The sequence below is a fragment of the Electrophorus electricus genome, chromosome 8 (genome assembly GCF_013358815.1).
Source record: "Electrophorus electricus isolate fEleEle1 chromosome 8, fEleEle1.pri, whole genome shotgun sequence".
Classification (NCBI taxonomy): Eukaryota; Metazoa; Chordata; class Actinopteri; order Gymnotiformes; family Gymnotidae; genus Electrophorus; species Electrophorus electricus.
In genome coordinates, this window is record NC_049542.1 from 19,991,901 (window position 1) to 20,013,445 (window position 21,545).

General features: G+C 37.8%; 1 protein-coding gene across 2 annotated transcripts in view; it reads right to left on the bottom strand.

Moving 5' to 3' along the window:
- col8a2 (collagen, type VIII, alpha 2) overlaps positions 1–20,151 on the bottom strand; it is a 36,295-nt gene extending 16,144 nt beyond the window's left edge. Inside the window, exon 1 of one of the 2 annotated variants that reach the window (XM_027000906.2) lies at positions 19,451–20,151. The gene's annotated coding sequence lies outside the window, so the exon portion shown is untranslated. Of the gene's footprint in view, positions 1–19,445 lie in introns of both variants that reach the window. The other variant, XM_027000905.2, reaches the window with a different exon arrangement.
- Between the last annotated feature and the right edge of the window lie 1,394 nt (positions 20,152–21,545).

Genomic DNA, 21,545 nt, shown 5'->3' on the forward strand with positions numbered 1-21,545 from the left:
TCCTCACACCCTCTACAGATATTTTGCAGCTGGAACCGGCTTTTCATCTGCTTGGTAACTCTCTTGATCATTTGGGGCATTTTGCCTTTAGCAGTTTTGAATCAAATCCTCAAAGTTTATCTGTCTGACAGAGGGGAGAATGTTTAGGCATGGTTTGGGCAGGTACGATGATTTGCATCATGAATCAACTGATATGAATTTGTATACACCAATGTTGGGCTTGGCATATTTATAGAGGTCTATTCTTAAGAGAAGTACTAACAAGGGGGCAAAAGAAAATTTCCCTTCCCTAATTATCTCAAAACTTTTAATGTGATTTAATTTTGAGGAAAACTAGGAATCATAATCTCTGTTACAGTCATAAACATACCAAAATTAAGGCAAATTTGTGGTTAATGGGCTGTTAAAGTATCTGGGGCTCATTCAAACTTACCTAAACTGAAAAACATCCAAAGTGAAAGAATGAACAAAAAAAAAGAAGAAGAAAAAATAGAGTAAGCACAGATAATTACATCTTCCAGAAACCCATTTCCACCTGTTCACTTGCATTCCTGTATCCATGCCAACCCTCATTAAAAGTCTGAGTGAATTCAGTCACGGCCAGATTAGACACACTAATGCCTATCCTGATTATTCATGAGCTAAAAATGCAAAATTAGAGGCTAAACAAGGATGTTTTCACATACTGGATTTAAATTGTTTTTTAGGAGTCTTTATATTAATTATATTTAATTATTCTGCTGATACCAAATAAATGAGAATAATTACCATTTGATTCAATTAAGGCAACAGTAACTTAACCAAATGTCTTTGATTATCTTGGGATTTGCACTGTTTGGTATTCATCTCTGGACTGGTCTAAGAGGAGTAAGCTTAATTCATTAGAATTCCAAGTTTGTTAACAAACCATCCCCAAAAAGAAGAGGAAGAACAACAACAACAAAATCACAGAAAAATTTAAATCATGGCTGATAAGGGCGAAACCTTGAATCTCCTAAAAAATGTGAAAATATCTAGAAGGGCTATATTGGAAAATAAACATGTACCAAAGAACCACTAACTGCTTATTGTTAACGTAAGCTCTGCATGAGAACATTCAGTTCAGAAAAAGCCACTATTGTGCTGAGTGAGAATGTCTGGCTCTAAAAGTCCAAGCCTCTGCAGGGTGGGCAGCTTCATGCTGTTATGAGTGAAAACAAGCAGTAGTGAGTGAGAGCCTCCAGGCTGGGCAGAGAGAGGCACTGTTGTCTCGGCAGACAGTGTTTGCGCTGCTGTTTCCCAGATTTGTTTAAAGGGTGTTGTTAAGCAAACGGGTGTAAAGCACAGGGCAGGCAGTGGGAAGACTGATGTGAGGAGGTAGCCCCAGTGGTCTGTGAACTAACTACCTACCTCAGTGATATTATGTCATGGGGGAGAAAAATGTGTTGCTGTGTGTGCCTGACACTCGCTCCTTTCCCATAAAGTGACTCATCAATGTCAACAACCTGTCAGGAATGGTGGCAACTAAAAAGGCCCCTTGTTTGAGTGCTTAAAGTACCACATTGTACTGCGCCCCATTTGTGCTGATGGCCCGATACTACCTCTGTAAGGCAGAGGAGGGGAAAGGGGAGCACTTTATTTAGGGATCTAGAGTGCTGCACACTGGAGAGCCCTCAGGGGAAAGAGTGGGAAGAGGAGAACATGCCCATCAGACACGCACACCCCCTGTAGTCTGTTTTAAGAAGAGGACTCCACTTGACTGCTATGTGCCTGTGAGGATTTACTCAGCCCTGTGATCTAAAAGAGCTGGGGCAGTCAACTGTAACCAAAGTGTGAAGATGGATGAGAGGGGAAAGACACAGAGAGATAGAGAGAGAGAAAATCCAGTAAAACATGTAGGAGTACAGAAACCACATATGGTTCAAACTTTTTAATTCTTATTGGGGTGCACGTGCCATCACTATACTTGTTTGAAAACACATCGTTCAGCAGTGAAAGAAAGTTAAGAATAGTGTAATCTGTAAAATGGGTGCTGAAGCTAACACTATGCAGACTCTGTGTAGGAAACACAAGCCTGTCAAACAAATTGTGGGCAGAGACATGAAAGCCATTTTGTTTGATCTCAGACTTGAATACCACTCACAATTTAGGAAAAAAAGCTTGGAGTACCATGTTCCTCCACCCCCTTGAATTTCTTTAAAGTTCACTCTTTGATATAGAAGTTTTTCCCCTTTCCAGTACATTCCTGCTGGGCTTAAACAATAGCTCTGTGGGATGGCTGACCAGGTGCAAGGGTTATCGTGAGTCTGAGCACCTTGGCCCAGTACAGAGTGAAATCTTAGGTCTTGGGAGGCTTTGCAGGAACCTTGAAGTTAAACACAAATAAGATTTTTTTTTCTCCCTTAATCGGGTACAGAAAACCAAATTATGCACTGTTCATTGTGGCTTTCAAATAAAAACAGCAGCACCACTTGTAAACCTGAGGCTTATCGCTTGTGCTTGTTTCCACTTTCCTCCTTTGGAAACTTCTTGAGAACCTGCAAGTTTTATGAACATTTGACAGTCAGAAGAATGTGACCTGTAAAATTGTGAAAGTTGAAGAGCAATTTATCTTTCTTGCACATCAAAATCCTGTCAGTCAAGAGCATCAGACCATCACACCCTTGCACCTGTGTGACCAAATACAGGCCAAGTCTAGAGGTGAGAGAGTCAGCTTTCACTGGTAGCTTCTTATGGAGGCCTTCTATTCAGTTTGGTTTGCCAGAAAAAAAGACTGCTTAGAGAAAATGAGGATAAAAAAATCCTTCATAAACAGCCTGATAGCGACTGATCACCAAAGGTGCTCCAGTCATTTTAAATCAGACCAAAGCTTAAAGTTTCTCTTCAGTACACATAGAAATGGATGATTTGCCTAAATATTCTAAGATTTCAATTTTGGCCCAAGGATCAGTCATCTGATGTATGTTCCCAAGACTTTGTTTTGCTGTTTTAGTTTAATGGTTTAATGCACAAATGTCATTAGCATTTGTGTTATCAGCCAGAGTTTTATACCTACTAAACTAGTCTCAATTTCTATGGTCTCTTATAGCACAGCCCCATTTGGTTTTCTTTTCATTGCATGCAGGAATATTAACTGAGCCCAAAAATTGGCTCTTGTTGCTCAACATTAACAATGAACACCCAATTAAAAACAACTAAGCCCTTGTTAAAAGTGTATGGGTAAATTATTCTGTCTTATTTTAACACATGCTTTCTTCTACCTTCTCCTGCACAAGAATGATTGATAAACATGTAGATAGAATGCCAAAGGCTGGTTTCCACCCAAACAACAGCTGCAGCCAAAGTGACTGTCTCATAGGAGGGAAGAGAGATGCCTGTTTTTTTGGGGCTGGGTGGAAACAGACTACCCCCAGATGATTGGACAACTCACTATTAATGAGATTATGATCAGTGTTGTTTACTTCAAAAGGACTTGGGAGGAATGTATAGCACTGAAAACACCAGCTTGCAGCTTTAATGCTGGCTTAATGATTTCCGTGCTATGGTTTGTTTTCATCCTGGACAGTGTGACCTATTTGAGCCACATGTTTGAAAACCCATCCAAACATCTATGTTTCAATTCATCCAAATGTCTCCATGTATCTCTGCTATTAATCCAGGATCCAGTATAATGTAGATGGCAGACCCAGACAGCTACATGGGAAGAAGGAGCATAGCACAGCACAGCACAGCACAGTGAGGCCTGATCACATGGAATGGCTGAACAAACAATTTCCTGACCTAAACAAGATTTTCCCTCATGTACCAAATTACTATAAAGCAATCTGAGTTCTGGTTAATGGGTTTTTAAAGACTAATGTTGATATGTTTAATGCATACTTGGAAGACCTGTTAAAAATATCCATTTGGTTGAATATTTTGATCTGATACAGTAATTAGAAAATCCTCATGGTCTAAGAGGAATAGAGGGTAAGGGGCCCAGTTCTGCTAGAGCAATTATCTTGTTCCCTAAACTTGCCATTTAATGGAAATACTTGCCTGATGCCAAACTACACTCCTTTCTCTTGGTATGAGTTTTGCTACCAATGTTTCTTTGACTCACTACTTACTCCTCCTTTTTCATTTTTCATTGGATACTTTGTCTCCTTGTAAGGGCTGGCTAGCAACTCCATGGTTGCAGCATAAAGGAACTCCATTAACATTCCCTTCACATATTTTTTTCCTTTCTCACTCTCTTTCCAATGACAACCTATTTCTCTTTATATCCATGGGCCAGACTCATGTTTACGTTCACAATAGGGACCAATAAAATGGAATATGGCTGAGAGGTTGGCCATTGCAATGCCTTATCAAAGGATATACTTTAATTGTAATTTTCATTACTGAGCTATAAATGTGGCAATTTTAATGAAAACCAGATTTTACTTCAGTATAATAAGAAGCCAACCACCTTAAGTGCTGAATTTTACTTAAATGCACTACTGATGAGGTATAATGTAATGGCCTAAATGGCTTTGAAGTGGACCTTTAGACCATGTGGTTAATTGAGTCCCATAATAGCCCTGGTGTTAACACTGTGGTTTCTTCATGTTGCCTTCTACTGTACTATTGAGAGATTGGCTCTTTTATAAGGGGTTTGCATTTCTTTAACTGCATACTGGATCTTTATGGCTATATTTCAAGCCAGAGAGAGAATTAAATAGCTGCATTCACTATAATATTGATGATTGCTTGTTCTCCAAATTAGCCACTCTACTGCTGTAAAACTACCAGCAGAGAGTAGGTAATAGAGAAAGTTGTCATTACAAGCTATGTGTAGATAAACTAGATTCACATGAGTGATGCACATTTGAATGATGCAAATTGGCCTAAAACAGACAACAAAAACCACAACAACCACAACAACTACAGGCAACAACTAAAGATGCAGATCCACACGTTTATTTTTGCCAATTATCAAAACACATAATGCAAAAAATCTTTAATATACCTTTTCACAAAAAGTGGAGGTGTAAACAAGACCACCTGGGAGCTCTATTGTGTCAAACATACAATTGCTACAAAAACTGATTACTTTAAGTTAAATATTTTGTCATGGCCTGCAAATGAGCTTTCAAAGATACAAAGTAAATTACCTGCAAATTATCCAAACAGCTCTCTTCTTATCCAAACCATTCTTCAGGTGCTGACCAAGCACTGTGTTTTGTCTAAAGCTTCCCTTTAGTATGGTTTGGAAAGTAAAGTGCTTACTTAGGTTTGGAGAAAGGCGACTAAAATAAATGGACTTCAGTATTTTGACTTAGTACTTCCCCCATTCCACAGAGGAAAAATAGCTATGGGAAAACCACTCCTTGACATCAAATATAGTACAGCTCATTTATACATGCAGAAGGGAAAAAATATAAATCATATTAAACAGCATCTAACAAAATAGGTTTTACTACATTGCCAATTAATAGCAAGCATCATGGCAGAAATGCATATTTTACATCACACAATAAGAGGTTCACATTAAAATGTTAGTCAGATAAATGCCATTACCACTTATAGATGCCATCTTTCTGCTTTGATGATCTGGGCAGGCCATGAAACCACAGACACAAAAAAGAAGCAAGATAACATTTTACATTTAGTCTGTTCAGACTGATGTTTGTGAATAAATGGCTTCTGTCAAATATCTGATCATATTGTGATGATATCTGGCAGAGGCTGTTTATACTGAATGCCATTTTAATTCCTGCTGGACGACTGCCATTTTACTGGACATGAAAAAGATTTTTTGGCACTCTGATCTGCCTCTGTTGGTCTTTGCAAACTGGGCGTGTGTCCACACACACCCTGGAGCTCAACATACCACTGTGACTTAGACCATGGAGACATAATATATAAAAAAAAAACAAGCAGCTGTCTCTATATCTGGTAATCCACAGGACAGCAAGATATCTAACTGACAGTTTACTGGGAGATATAGTTTGATCCACATGGCTAACTATAAAACGATTGGCTGGAATTTTGAAGCACAGGTGGTGCAGGTTAATATGACCCCACGTGCAATCTTTGTTAATTTTGCAGTGTGTAATGTAGAGTTGTCTTTTCCAATATAATGCTCAGTGACCTTAAACTATTGGCACCTGTGCAACCCAATGTGTCAACTAGGATTTTACTCTAAAATCATAATAAAATATAGTATGGGAAAGACATTCAAGGGTTGTATGTGTTCTGTAGTGAGCCCAAGAATTTGGTTACATTCGTGACTAATCCATATTTCTACAGTATGCATTTTATACTGTGAAGGAACCTATAATAATAACAAATTAAAATCATCTTTTACATTTATATTGTGCCTTTCTCACACTCAAGATCACTTTACAAATTATTATACACTGCCATACAGTAAGAACATACCATATACTCAAAGAAAATAATATAGCCCATTGTAGTCACTTTTATGTCACTTTAAGTGTTAAGACAATATAAGATTGTCCTGGTCGTCATAATATGGGAAAATAATAGTGATAGAATATTCAGCTGTACATTTCTGTTACTGGATTTGGAAGAGGAGTTGAGGATATGAATCAAATAGATGAACCCCCAACTGGAAAGACTGGCTTGGTCTAGACATGACTTCTGAATGCAGACTTATTGTCTCGCCGGAAAGAAAATAAAAAAACCCCAAAACAAAACTCTGTCCCACGAGTCCTTCAGTGACTTACATTAGTGTTCTCTGCAGAAAAACCCCCCAGAAATTATTAGGGCCATACTTTTCAGAATGGGGAGCATGAACTTTTCACACCTACCTTTCTACACACACTAAATCCAGCAATAACAATCCGCACTCCCACAAAAACTAGTGAGAACTACACAAAAAAGAACTATGAAGGAAACGAACATGGTCTGACTCTGGTTTTTTCTTTATCTTACCAAAATCTCTGTCACACTGCCTGCTTTGCTGAGTTGAAGATTGCCAAATAAGGTGTTGGTGGTTTTTATTGGAATGATTTAAATAATCCTTAAAATGCTAATGAATATGATTACTTACATAGGGAAGTATGGTGTGTGTGTGTGTGTGTGTGTGTGTGTGTGTGTGTGTGTGTGTGTGTGTGTGTGTGTGTGTTTGTCAGAATAAGTAAAAGAGTGTATTTGCATTTTGTGTGTGTGTATTTTGTGTGCCCATGGACACTATGGCTCCACTATGGCCTCATACAGTCTCACCCACTCATATTAACATGTCAGGCTCTATCTATACTCTAGGAATACTGTCTGACAATACTAATTTACTGCTACCAGAATGATGCTAAATTACCAGTAATATTCAATAATCCAGCCAATTGTTCCAAGATTAATTTAAATGGATGAGCATACTCCTGTGTCAATGGACAATAGAGCATATTTTTTTCAGATTTCAGTGTCCAGTCCTCTCTGCAGTCACAAAGAAAACACAGTTTATAAATAAGAAATACTTGGTTTCTTTATTCCCTCACTGACAAACAAACTGAAAGAAATCATAAAGACATTCCAGTCATTCACAGAAAAGTGGGGAAGGGACATGGGGGACATTGGAACAGACAGTGGCTGAGGTATATTTGAGGTGACTGGCAGTGCAGAAGTTGACCGGCCCCTCTGCCCCACACCTCCACCCTACTACTTCCACCACAATAAGGTGAGACTTTATTTCCTAAAACTGCAATGTGAAATTCTCTTTACCCCAACAGCAACATCCTAAGACTAAATTAAATATCGGTTCAGTGTCTGGATCTAGCCTAACCCAATCAAGTCACTCATTCTCAAATAGCTCTGAATAAGAATTAATTTTCCTGCAGTGTATTTTGTATATTTGACTGTGTGCTCTTATTTGTGGGTGGATGACTTTCCAATACCTAGGATTTGCAAGAACACACGGTTGTTATGAACACTAAAAGTATGTCAAATCCTCTGTAAAAGAAACTATTATTCATTGCAAAATTGTTTAAAATTATGTACAACAGATGGTCTTTAATACAACATCACATCATCTGATGGATATCTGATGGATAATTCCTGATTGATAATTCCATTTCACAGTAGAAGTAATCTCAGAAGACAACACTTATTTTTCTTTTGCTAATAAGGACAAAGACAACCAACCAACAAACAAACATCATCATCATCAACATTGTCAAGAAGAAGAAGAAGAAGAAGAAGAAGAAGAAGAAGAAGAACAACAACAACAACAAAAAGCTTATATTAGGATATAGTACAGCAAAATTAAGTAATTCATAACAGTTGCTGCTATATCTGTCTGATGGTTTCACTTATACTAAACCGTACATAGCCTGCATCAACAGTAATCAGATAATCCAGAGAAAAAAAAGAAACAGAAATATTTTCTGAAATCTTTTTTGTTGTTAAAAAACTGAAATTTCATTCTAACTTCAAGTGTATTTCTAGTTAGTCAATGGTTAGAAACCCCCACCCCCACCCCCCACACAGACCCACATACAATCAAGTTGGGTTGGTATTAAGTTTTGTTACCTTGTGTGAGCTAATTAAACTCAAAACAATTATGCTGCTCTTACATGACAATGCAAGACATTGGTTTTTGAATGCCTGGCCTCACAGTGCTGTTGATGTGCACGTGTCTGTGCATTGCCTGTTTCTTATGGAATTTGTTAAAGAGTCTGCTATGGTTAATTACAAAAATGACTAGAACCAAAATTAATGTTATTAACCAGTTTGCATATCTCATGTTCCATTGAAAGTGGTTTGTTTTATTTTTTAATGAATGAATTCCATGAATCCATTATAAACGGATTATCTGGTACACCCTGGTATGTTGCTAGAGTACATCATCTAAAAAAGAGCAGTACACTACTAAACTGATTCGCTGAGATATGCTGACAGTATCAATAAATCTTATAGTCCTCAAGGTCTGTAAGATCTGCAGTTTACTGGAAACAAATCTGTGTACCACAGCTAAAACTGATGCACATCATCCCAAAGATGTAATATGCTCTTACTGAGTTATGGCTCAATATTTATGGATTAGGAGCAATCATTACTAGTGGGGGGAAAACCCCTTTCTATGAAGATTTTGTAAAGTTTTCTGTATTCTCCATTCCATCCAAAAATCATACATTATACGAGTCCCTCTAAAAGTAATTGCTTTTTTCATACCAGCTGTATAAGTAAATATATTACAATTTCATGGTTGTCTCTCAGGTGTCACGACTGCATACATAATCCATAAAATACATTATCACACTTGGAAGGAACCAGAAGACATATGCTGTAACACTTACACACCCATCACTATCTCAACATCCTCCCAAACAGTCATTATATGCTTTATGCAGCAGAAGCATTCCATTACTCCAAGAAAAAAAGAGACCCGAGTTAGTGGGAATTAACTATGCGTTATAATTAAACAGCCTCCATGAACTGTTTCTACTCTGCAGGCATATGCACTATAACTGCAAAGAACTACAAAGTGGCTAGAAAGACTGCTGAGGACAGCCAGCTATTCTGATACTAAGTATGCACCTCCAGGGATAGGGTTAAGTTCATTAAGGTGGTTTTGGTGTGGATGGCTTGCACAGATACAGAGTACATACAGGGATCTGTATTTGTCATTGTGGTAAAAGTGGGTGGGCTCCTCCTAGAAAAGTCTCGCCTTGCATTGTTTAACCAGGTGATCCACACAGAGGTCCCTGCAGGCAGCCTCTACAGGACCATGAAGGGGCACTGTATGCAGAGATTCGGTTCATGGTTTGCTCTCCTTAAAAGTTTGTTTTTGATTCAGCTAAACCCATGCCAGGAAAATAAAGCTTGTGGGGATAACAAGGTCTGAACTAAAGAAAATGCATTCTTTGCAAACCAGGGTTATCTTCAAACAGGCCAGTCTCCAACTGGGAGATGTTACTGTGGCACTATTTGTGACTCATTTCAGTTCAGGTTCACAGGTACAATTCAGTCTTTGTCCTCAAGTGGATTTGTGTTACAGGTCACTTTGAACTCAAGATGCCCCAAAGCTGACATCTCATCAATTGAACAATATTAACATGATGACATGTGGATATTAGGTTTGGTCAAAGCCTGTAATGAATCAGGTGAAGGGACACCAAAAACTTCACTGAGTTCAATGAGGATATCTGCTTTGTGAACCTAGAAAGGCATCAAGTCATAATAAACCTTCCTGGCTATATTTTTAAAAAAGTAAACACAAAATGCTACATAGATATTTTCTGATCTGCATTGTTTCTAACAGCAAAGCTTACAGGGGTCAATCCAAGTTACTTGTTGAAACAGCTATGCTGAAACAAAAACCTTTCCCAGATATATTTTTAAAGTGAACACAAAATGCTAGATACATATATTCTAAGATACATTATTTCTAAATGAAGCACTCACTTGATCCAATTTGCTTGATGAAACATTGCAATAAATTGCAATAAATAAAACATTGCAATGAATCTACAGTATCCAATATGATCATCAAAGAATCCCTGGGTTTGCACTGGTTGAGTCAATAAAATGCAGAGGACTACTGTCATAGCAAGCATGAATTATGAACTACTTTCACTAACATGCGGACATATAGTTCAGGCGACACATTCTCTTCTCATAACGATCTGGAAAATAACCTTCCACACTTTGCAAACACTTAAGGCAGAATTGAAAAGTATGCGTTATATTTGCTCAGATCGCATTTAGTGTAAAGTGGACATTAGCTAAACAAAGAATAACATGGCCTCTTTTCATATAAGCATATTAAGGTTGATTTGATGCTAAACCGGGATTTCCAATTTATCTTAAACTGGGATTCAGAACATTTTGAGATCTGACCAAAAAATTACAAGAAATAAAGACTTCTAGAAGAATGATCCAATAATCAAGTATCCTGTCTTCAGTTAAGAAAAGCTCCAAAGCTCCATGCTTGAGGCCATTTTCAAACCTCTCACAGATCAAAGAAACCACATAATTCTGCAAAATTAATGCACAGGCAGAGACTAATTTAAAGATGAATATTGTGTAATGTATGAATTTTTCTTTTTCTTGTAAAACCAGTCTGTATGCAGGGTGGAAATGACCACTCTGTGCTTGGACCAGTAATAGGATTGTCAGGTTAGTGGCACATCAGAAATCACTGATACTCTGGTTTGCAGCAGCAGCAACACAACAGAGATTTTATTGGCTGCACATGAGGAGAGAGAAAGTGCATGTAACCAGCTCTAAGCCACATGAAACACTTTGGTAATTGACTTGAAACACAGACTAATTAAATATTTTTTTCATTGGCCTGAGAAAAACTTCCCAGATGTTGCTAAGGAATTAAGGTGTTGGGGATTTTGAAATGTTGATGCTTATTAAAAAGTGAAAATAAAGTTATGGATGCAAGTACACAGGTGAATACATTTTAGATGATCTTACAGAAGTTCAAGTTTAGGGAGCTCCCTAAGGAGAATTCTAGACAACTTGTGGCAACTAGCTTTTTTACTGTTTTACTATCTCCTTTCTATTTCAACCAGTGCCACCATGGGCAAATGGTCAAACCTCCTTGAGTTGGAGCCAGTTCTCCATGTTAACATAACCCTCATCATTGTTGTGGTTACAGGAAAAACAAATGGCCTGTTTTGCTTTGGAAGTGGATTGGTTATGGTCCATTTGTACACTCATGTTTGGCCAGCTTGATGAGGTCTCTCTTGTTGTCACAGCAAACTACCTGGGAAGATTTTTTTGAGAAACTTTGAGAAACTGTAGACCAAATTAAAAAAAAAATCTTTGAGAAACTGAAGACCAAATAAAAAAAAAAGAATCTTAATCTTCACTGTTTCTGAATGTGTGGATAAACCTCAAGAATATGATCATCCTTAATAGGAACAGTATTCCATTGCCATTAATTCAATTATTTTAGATCATCATAATCCACTTTCACTTAGTGTAAAGACAGTATAGCTTGAGAAATAACATACAACCACAGATATGCTGGGAATATTTTCCCTTTTGATCAGATCATTCCTGCCTTTCAGCCTAAATATCTGTTACAAATAATTTGTGCTGTAACATTTTGTAATACCAATACAGTATTCCTTAATATATCATATTTAAAATAATGAAATATGTATTTTGAAATTATTTTTGTCTCTAATTTAGAGCTTACATATAGCACAAAACAGTTGTTTTTGACAATTGCAAGCAATAATAAATACCCCGCATTTTATATTTTGGATTACTAAACCTCAAAATATTCCATACCACAGCAGACATTTTTTCCCATAGTCCATTTTTCATGTTTTTCATTCCTTTTGTAGCGAAGGATCCTTGGAATGCATAAGCACTTATGCATCTTGAGCAGAAAATGACATGGAACAGTGAAAAGAATGGATGAATAAAGCATAACTTCAGGGAGTAGAAGAATGTACTACTGTGATACATTTAGTGATAATTAAGTAGTCTAAATGCATTTTTAGATTTAAAGCAGGAAGGTGGAGTTTAAATTGCCCCAAAAGATGTTATCTATTCCAGTTCTAATAAAATATCAGTTACTGCCTCTATTATTTAGTATAGAATGGAAAGGCTTGGCCTTACAATACAAAGAACAGTGGTATAATTTAAGTTTTATCTGAATGACTTGATCCAGGAGGAACTGGAGCTGTTCTCTCTTTCGATCCAGTCTGGGATTCCCATGTCATGAATGGCTGCCAGACATCAAACAGGAGAACAAGGGAGCAAAATAGCACTTGAATGAAAGCTGACCCAAATGATACAGCAAATAAAAAAGGCTCCAAATATATCACATAAGATATTGTCTCCCATAAAGCAATTCTTTTGTTTCAGCTAGGCCTTTTGTGAAGGTAGAGATAAATAAAATATAGCATACGTGCCTCCCACTGGACTTTAGTTCCTATTATGCAGCTCATTCATTTGTCTCAATGTTTCTGTAGGTTTCTCAGAGAGGGATAGCAACACTCAAGAACATCTTGTGTGTAAACAAAATACTTTACCCTATGAAACATACACAGCAAATATATGTTTCCATGGATCCTTGATTATGATATGGGAGACTCCTTTTCTTCAAAGAACACTATATGTCATGTTTAGTTAGTTTCATCTGAAAATATTGTTACAAGGCATACCACAAACTGAATTTTATGATACTGTATATTTAATGGAAGAATGCTTTAAACAATCTGACCTTAAAAACCTTTATGTTTGGTCATTAACTAACAATGATTAGGAAAAAATGCCATAAAAACTATTTCAGATCATGTATATTTTAGGGATGTCTTGCTTGAGCATGCTTTATGTTATTCCATTTTGATGAGGTTAAGGGAAGAACTCTGACTTGGCCATTGTAAATGACATTACATTTGTTTTGTTTAAACAATTATGTTATTGATTCACTCTTGTGGTTTAGATCATTGTTATGTTGCATGAAGCAGCCACTGTTGAGTTTTATATCACAGACAGAACCCTCACACATTCTGCTGTAAACTGTCCTGATATAACTTGGAATTCATTGTTCCCTCAGTGACTGAAAACCACTCACCACTCAGGCCCTTAGGCAACAGAGCAACCATAATGCTCACTCCACCATGCTTCACAGTGGGGATGAGGTTTTGGTGTTGGAATGCATTATGTTGTTTTCTTCAAACATAATGCTGTTCACATTCTTTTGCACAATGTTTGTCCCATCTGTCCATAGAACATTGTCCTAGTAAAGCTGTGATGCACTTTAGCGAACCAAAGTCATGTAGCAATGTTTATTTTGGAGAGCACTGGTCTTCTTTGTGGTAATTTCACATGACCACTTTGATGTTCAGTATATTTTTTATGGTAGACTCAAATGTAATGAAGTACAATAGATATCTACAGATCCTTAGCTTTCACCTTACAGTTCTAAGAAACCTGATTCTTTGCCATAGACTTGCACTAATTCATATAAGATCCCTGTTTCTACTGAGTGTAGGAATGATGCAGAATTTCTTCTACTTCTAACCTATGTACTCTGTGAGCTTTAACAACTTTTTATGTGAGGTTCTTTGAGATTTTTTTGTCCATATGTACTGTTTTCCAGGCCAGGCCAATTTCCTATGTTGCACCAGCATTCTGTTGTGAAGAGCAGGCAACCCAAATTGGGTTATTATCACATTTGAAAATAAGGGTCACATACTTTGAGAGGGTCACATACTTTTTATATCAATTACCTTGATTGTATAAACCATTTGCTCAATAAAAACATTTGATCAATAAAAACAATAAACATGCTATGTAATGATTGTTGAATAATTCATTGTTTAATATTCTGACTTAACTCAACATTACCTCACATTTTAAAAGCCATTTGTGCAAAAATCCAGTTAATTCAAAGGGGCTCACAAACCTTTTCTTACAATTGTAGGCCCATATTCCAGTTTTGTGCACTTTCATTGTGTTTTCTTTAGGCTAACTCTCACATGAAGCACATTAGTAGTAGTTTAATCTGGCCCAGTACATCCATGCCCCACTGAGCCAAAACATGTATCACAGCTCTGTGAAAAAGAGTCTAACAAGACAGTAGTTAAAAAGTAGCTAATCTCAGAGGGAGGGAAGGCATGCAGAAAAATACAAGCATTTTTTCCCAGTAAACACTACCACATTCACTTTCAGGGCAGCATTGGCAGTCCTTGTGCAAAACAATGCCTAAAGTGATGGATCATCCTCATTTAGAGAAGCAATTCAGGTCAATGACTGATACACATCTGGAGAGGGAAAACACAAAATGTACTATTGCATCCCATATCCCCGCCAGCAGCAAGAGCAAAGACCTCCTCTCTTTCCATAAGCCCGACCAGTCTCCCCTAGAAAGCATGGTACTGATAAGCAAGTTTTGATTCTGACGGCAGAGACGCTCACAAAGACCTCACCATGACAGAGCGGCTGCTGACAGGGCTGATGGTGAGAGAAAGGAAAAATAATAACAGGCTCTTGCCAAGACTCCCCATTTCTCCCCACTGCCAGTGGAACGGAAAAAGGCACGGGCGTCCAGCACATGGAGCTGGAAGAAGGAAAGTGAGGAGGCTGCAGGAGAGAGCAGAATGTGAGAATGAGATCTGGCAGAGTGCATGAGGGTAAGTGTAAAAATTAGAGAGAGACCATGGCCCAAATGACTGATAGGGACTTGTAGAGAGCATCGAATGATCCTTCAAGAGGATTGGAGAATGTTTGTGTTTTTGTTATCATTGTGTCTATATTTATAAGTCTTATTATATAGTGTCTCATGCTGAGGAAAGAGAGAGAGAGCTGAGCACAAAACCAACATGTGCTGTGACAGTTATATGACTTTGCAGATTCAAAGCTGGACAGCATGCTACATTCATCAGCCACAGCCACTCACACATTTTGGAAAGAACATGTATTTATACGTGCTGTGGCCACGTAGATGTGCTGTGGCCACACTTTTAACCAAGTTGTCTTTTGTTGTATTTTCTACACTTCTGTTTTACTGTTAGCAGTTTTTCAATGCAAAGCCTAAAGACACTAACATTTCTTATACTGAAACTGTATTTAAGACAGGCCCTTAAAATTGAGTCCAAACAAGATTTTACTAAAAATAATTCCTTCCTGAAAATAATATGACAGATAGAAGCCCCAACAAAGCAATTATTCATGGATTTAAACCCCTTAAGTCTCTTTGGATTAACCCTCACATAACCCAAGATTCCCCCATGGCCTGCCTCTTTTCCTGTCCAGATCAATTTATGTACAACACATGGGAATGCAGCCTGGTGCGACAAGCTGTTAAATAGAACTCCTGGCAGTAATCTTAGCTGACATCTTAGCCTAACTTATGAGATGTCCAGACAGACATACACACAAGCACTAGCACACAAACGCACAGTATCTAATCGCCAGTGTGGGCTAACAACAGTGCTGATTACAGACAAGGCTTGTGCCAGAGTGCTGTTTCCAACAGATTTGAGGGTGATTTCTCATCTGCAGTTTTGCTTCAGCTTGTTGTGCCTTCAGTGGAGAGTGGGTGGAATTACTGGCGTGTACTGCAGGAACACAGCATGCAGACACAAAGGAAAAGCCTAGTACCAGAGAAAGGAATGCACATCTTGCTTTGTAGTGCTGAGTGCCTGGACTGTTTTTCCTCTCTTTCAGTGAGCAAAAGTAGTGAGAAGCAAATAGCAATGGTGAGAGATGGGGGTTTGGGTTCCTGGAAGTTAAGACACAGCAGGCAGTTGTCATTCAAAGAGAATGAGTGGCATTCTGCTTAATTTCCTGTTTAAGTTGAAGACCAAAGATCGCAGGTATGAGGTTTACCATATCTCATGAGAGGACCCTTCTTACTAATATGAAAAAACTCATATTTCCCTTTGTTTTCTCTGGGTCTGAGCTTTGCAACTGCATGTTAATATTCTAAAATTATAATTCATTCACAGTATTCACTTAGCCAGAGTATTCCATGGGACATAGCTATGGAAGTGTTACTTAAATGTTAATGGTCATATAGTAGTCCAAAAGACATTACAAGTACTGCACCCATCATACTTAAAGTTTAAGTATAGTGCTACATGAAAAAAAACAACTTTATTTTGTAGGTATTTATTTTGCACATTAATTTTTGCAGTATACAGTGTTATAATAACTGGCTGAGAGGCTGAGATCTTGTGTGAGTGGATAGGATAGTGTTCATCAAATTCCTCTTAAACACATATTTCACTGCCAGAGCATGCCAGAAGCACTGCCCTCTAGTGGCACTACCTCTAGTGGTACTACACTTGTGGGGACCACCTTAAGTGCTCCTTTTTGTAGCGATGGAAACAGCAAGAGAGTAACATGAGAAAACAGAATTGTACACATAATAGAACCAAGTATCTGCGTTGGTAAGATTGTTTGAATTTTAGAGTTAATGCACTTACAGAGAATTACAGACAGTGAGAAGGATTGAATGCCAGAATTTTCTTTTGTTCTTCCCTTCTTAACATTGATACATTTCTAATCTTATCTTTGAAGAGTGCACATATTGGCACACATATTTATGCCATAGCCTTTTTCAAACCAACATTAAAACATAGTGTGTTCAATTGTAATATATAATTTATAATCTTTAAAGGGCTGGTCTTTTGTCTATTCTTGCCTAACGACTGAGCATGTGTAATGTATTTGGTATTATTTTCCTCTGTTAGATAGTTAAGAAAATAAGCATCAACTTGGAAATAAAACTCCAGTAAGCCAAAAGTCAGATAATGAATTGTTTACAAGGCTTGCTTTTTTCTATATTCAGATTCTCCAGAGCAGACAACCACATGAAAGACCATTCATGTTCACCTCAACTTACTCTTTAGGATAAAAGGGGAGAATAGGAAAACAATGCTGTTTCCAAAACCCTTCCTAGACATACACAGAGTCCACACATTACAGCTCATGAACCAGTCTAAATGAGAATGTATTCCCTCAAATCCATCAGGCAGGCAGGTTGGGTAAATGTAGGCATTTGTCCATCGGTGAAACTATCCAGATATCAAAGAGGTTGTACAAAGTGCAGCACAATAAACAGGATGGAGCCTGCCTGGCAAAGACAATGAGCATCATAAAAACAGAAACTGAGTAGCGGACAATCTCAGAAGTAGGCTTCCACTGTCATGGATTATTCCTGCTGTTACTGTCCCTAAGAGCCAAAACAGTTGGCGTTGAATGATTTGCTTAAATACATTCTGTGGGTGAGAGGTAGGCTATGGAAAGGAACTGACCCTGTAAACTTTAATGGTTTGTAAGAAGTTGCCATTATCTTCCTGACATTAAGGCATCTACGATGATTCAGATCCCAGATATACTATATAATATCCATGTGTGGGGATTCTTTTGAAAGCGTTTGGGAATGTCTACATAAATGTTGAGTGGAAAAGATGTAAGCACTCCTCCTCTATCAATAAGGGATAAAACAATCATTTTGGCCCTGCATGCATAGCACAGTAGTTTTCAAATTTGCTGATGCACTTAATAATGTTTGGTGGTACAAATGGATGTGGAGGCAGTTGACAAGGACATCTAAAGAGCTGTGTTGTGCTACTTAGTCTGACTGAAAAGTAAAAAAATAAACTTGTTGGAAACTTATTCTAACATAATTTGGAAGAAAATCAAACTCAAATTAAATTAATTAAATATTAGTATTGTGCCACAGCACTTGAATGCCATATAGTATATATGCTGTACATTACAAAATTCCTTTATGCTTTGTCTCCCACTTCTCAAACGTCATGAGAGAAAGCTATAGACATACTGGCCTTCATTCCAGAGTTCTGAAATATTTGCTGGCCTGTAAATTTAAAGACGTGTGAAGATGAGTTATCCCCTGCTGAGTGTCACAGACCTTTGCTCAAGATTCAATACAATATTTGCTCAGGAAAGGGCAGAGTAAAGTGATCTCAGCCACAGGATGATGTTCTGACTGTGAATCCATCCCTGCTGAAAGCTTGTTTGAAAGGTTGTTAAAGATGCATTAAAGAAACTCTTTGGACTGTGTTGAAACAGTGTCCATAAAAATGTGTGCTAGTGTCAGAGAATGTTATGCAAGCATATTCTTTCTCTTTCTGTCTATTTGTTTTCTCAAAAAAACCCCTTTTCCATTAAGCACAAATGAAGTGCTTTCTGTGTATGTTATAAAGCATACACATAGGTACACATTTCCATATATGACTGTTTTTTAAATTTTTTTTGCTAAATTCAAAGGAAAACAATTTTGTGCTTAATGTAATGAAACCATAACTAATGCACAGTGTAACTACATTGCCTACATTCCATTGCAACAAATGTGACATACTGCACCTGATGAACAGAACTGTCCACTTGCAAAGTCTGAGGTGTGAGCAAGAGCCCATGGCAGGCTAAATATGTTTAAGGATGATGTGCAACATTGTGGACCAAACAATCCCATGTGTCAAGTCAGAGTGAGCTTGCAGGGCAGTTATATAACTCTCCCTTTCTCTCTGCAAAAGTCCCTGCCTCTCTAGAACAGCTGTGTGCCTTCCTCACCACACTACCTGGATCACACGCTAAAGTGGAACCAGTACAAAACACACATGCACATACATCCATATCTTTAACCCAGTTAGACCCAAGAAACATACAAAAATTGGAGTATAATTTTAAGTTTGTCAACATAACATAATGATTTAATTATCATAATCTAATCAGTGTTACATCCAATGAAAGTTCTGTTATGGTAAGATTATTAATAACAAAATCATAAAGACTGACAGGAGAGAATACTATAAAATGTGGGACATTTTGTTAATTTGCTGAGCATTCTTCTGTACCTCATGTTAGTGGTCCAGTGAGAATTATATTGGTCTCATGACTGAGATCTAAAGCTGTCTAATTGCCCTCTTTTCTATTGCCCTTGGTTTCATTGTCTCCAGTTTACAGTTACGTGACATGTCAAACAATTTCAAAGATGCCATGGCAGCTGCAAGAGGGGTAGGAAGGTTCCAATGTGGGCTTACCTTACTTTTCTGCTCAGGGAAGAATTTCAGGGAGCTCTCAGGTTTTCAGGCAGGTAATTTCTGCAGGTAACTTCTAATCTGCTCATGCCCTGCAGACAATCCTGTCTCCAGCAGATGTGATGAGAAACAAATAGATGCAAATAACTGCAAACCTCACAACATGGATGCTGTGAAATATTGTTTACATATGCATATCAAAAATAAAAAAAAAAGTTCTTTATGGTAGGCAACGGACTGTTTTTTTTTTGTTATTTTTGTCTCTGAAGAAAATATAGTCCATGTGCTACTGCAGTGAGAAAAAAAATGTCCTTGCAATGCTGTCTCCGGATTGACTACAAGTAGATTTCAGAGCACCTTCTGAATGACTGAGCGCTCTCACGCACGAGTGGAAAGTAGGAGAGAAAGAGAGAGAGAGAGTGAGAGTGAGAGAGAGAGAGAGAACAGGAAAGTGCAGTAGAAATAAATGTGTGAGGCAGAGTACGCAGCTTGGCTAGGCTATGAGCGCTCTTGCTCTGGGCTGGGAAAGATTCCTCGTACAGGACTTTTAACTAGTGGCAGAGCACCTGGAAGACCACTCTCTCTACTCTTTTCTTGATCCCTCTCACTTGCTCACTCTCTTAGTATTTTTTTCCACACAGAGAGACAGGGTTGTTTCCCTGATTCCTTCCATACAAAAGGCATGTGTCTGTGGCCAGGCAGAATAGGAGGTAGGAGGGGAGACTGCAGGATGGGGATGGAGGGCTGGATTTGAAACTTTATTTTGTCCCCCTCCCACCTGCCAGACACTCCACCTCTTTTTCCTAGCCACTATTTAAAGTCTTGTTTTCCCACCTCTAACACAAACACATCTAACCAAAATCTTAGACTTCCATTTGTATGACGTGAAGACAGTGGGAACAGTTATCACAATGCAAACAGCTAAAGCATTCCATTAAGGAAATTTAAAGCAGTCTCTTTTGCAGTTAAGCAATTTTCCTTAATATTATTTAGCTGTCATTTAGCCCAGACAACATACAGACTCTAGTATTATCAAATATAATATATAACATATATCTAATCTTAATAAGTCTTGTTTAATCTGGGACAATAGGCCAATCTTTTTCAGATTGTTTAATAAAAGGAAAATATTCTTCTTAATGTTTTAAGGCTTGCTTAGCAGTTAAAGCTATTTGCAAAATGGTAAAGCAAACTTTTTCTCAAATAAATACTCGATGTTCCACTCTATGCATAATGGTACAATGGACACTTAAACTAGCTCCAGAGTGTGATGAACAACATAAATAACAATTAGTGTTCCATTTACAGAAGTCCAGTTATTTTGTTTAAACAAATTGGAAGAACACCTTGAAAGGAAATGAACCTTGCAATTTATATGCTATCTTAAAACCTTGCTTATTTCTTAGTGCCTAGTTAACAACAAATTCAATCAGATCAATCTATGCTATGAGGAACATATGGTGTTTGTTCATGCACTGTAACTGGCAACACCAACTTTATCATCATATGCAATCATAAATGCCAAGATTAACTTAAGATCACACTAGGAAATTGGATTATTTGAATCCACAGCAAGGCTTTGATATGGCTTTGCATCATGCCAGAGGAGACTTCAGTAACAATTGGGGTATTGTGCTCAGTAGGAGCTTTTGTCGAGACCTGCCATTGGACGCCTTCCATCCATGTAGCCTCTAACGTGGTTGGTTATCGGATGTGTTATTGGATGCTAATCTGAGTTTGTGTTTCTTGTAAGCACTGGAACAGGCGATAAACAAGCTTGTGTCTAATCACCCTCCAGTTTACATGCACTGAGTTCTAGAAGTGAACCTTGAAAGCGCAAATTTGTTGAGTCCAAAGTTTATGAAAAGACCAGTTTGTGCTTGTTAGAACCTTGGGGGCTGAAACCTGACAGATTTGAATCTAATAATAAGTCAGTTATTGCTAGCAGAAAAGATAGGAGATATTCATGCTGTAACTGCAAATGTAACAGTGCTCCACCTGAATAGATGGATTGGTGTGGAAGTGGGTTAATTGTGTTTAGATTGGAGGCCTGGATGAAAAATTGGAGAACAAAGAGGCCAAAATCAAATACTGATGATGGAG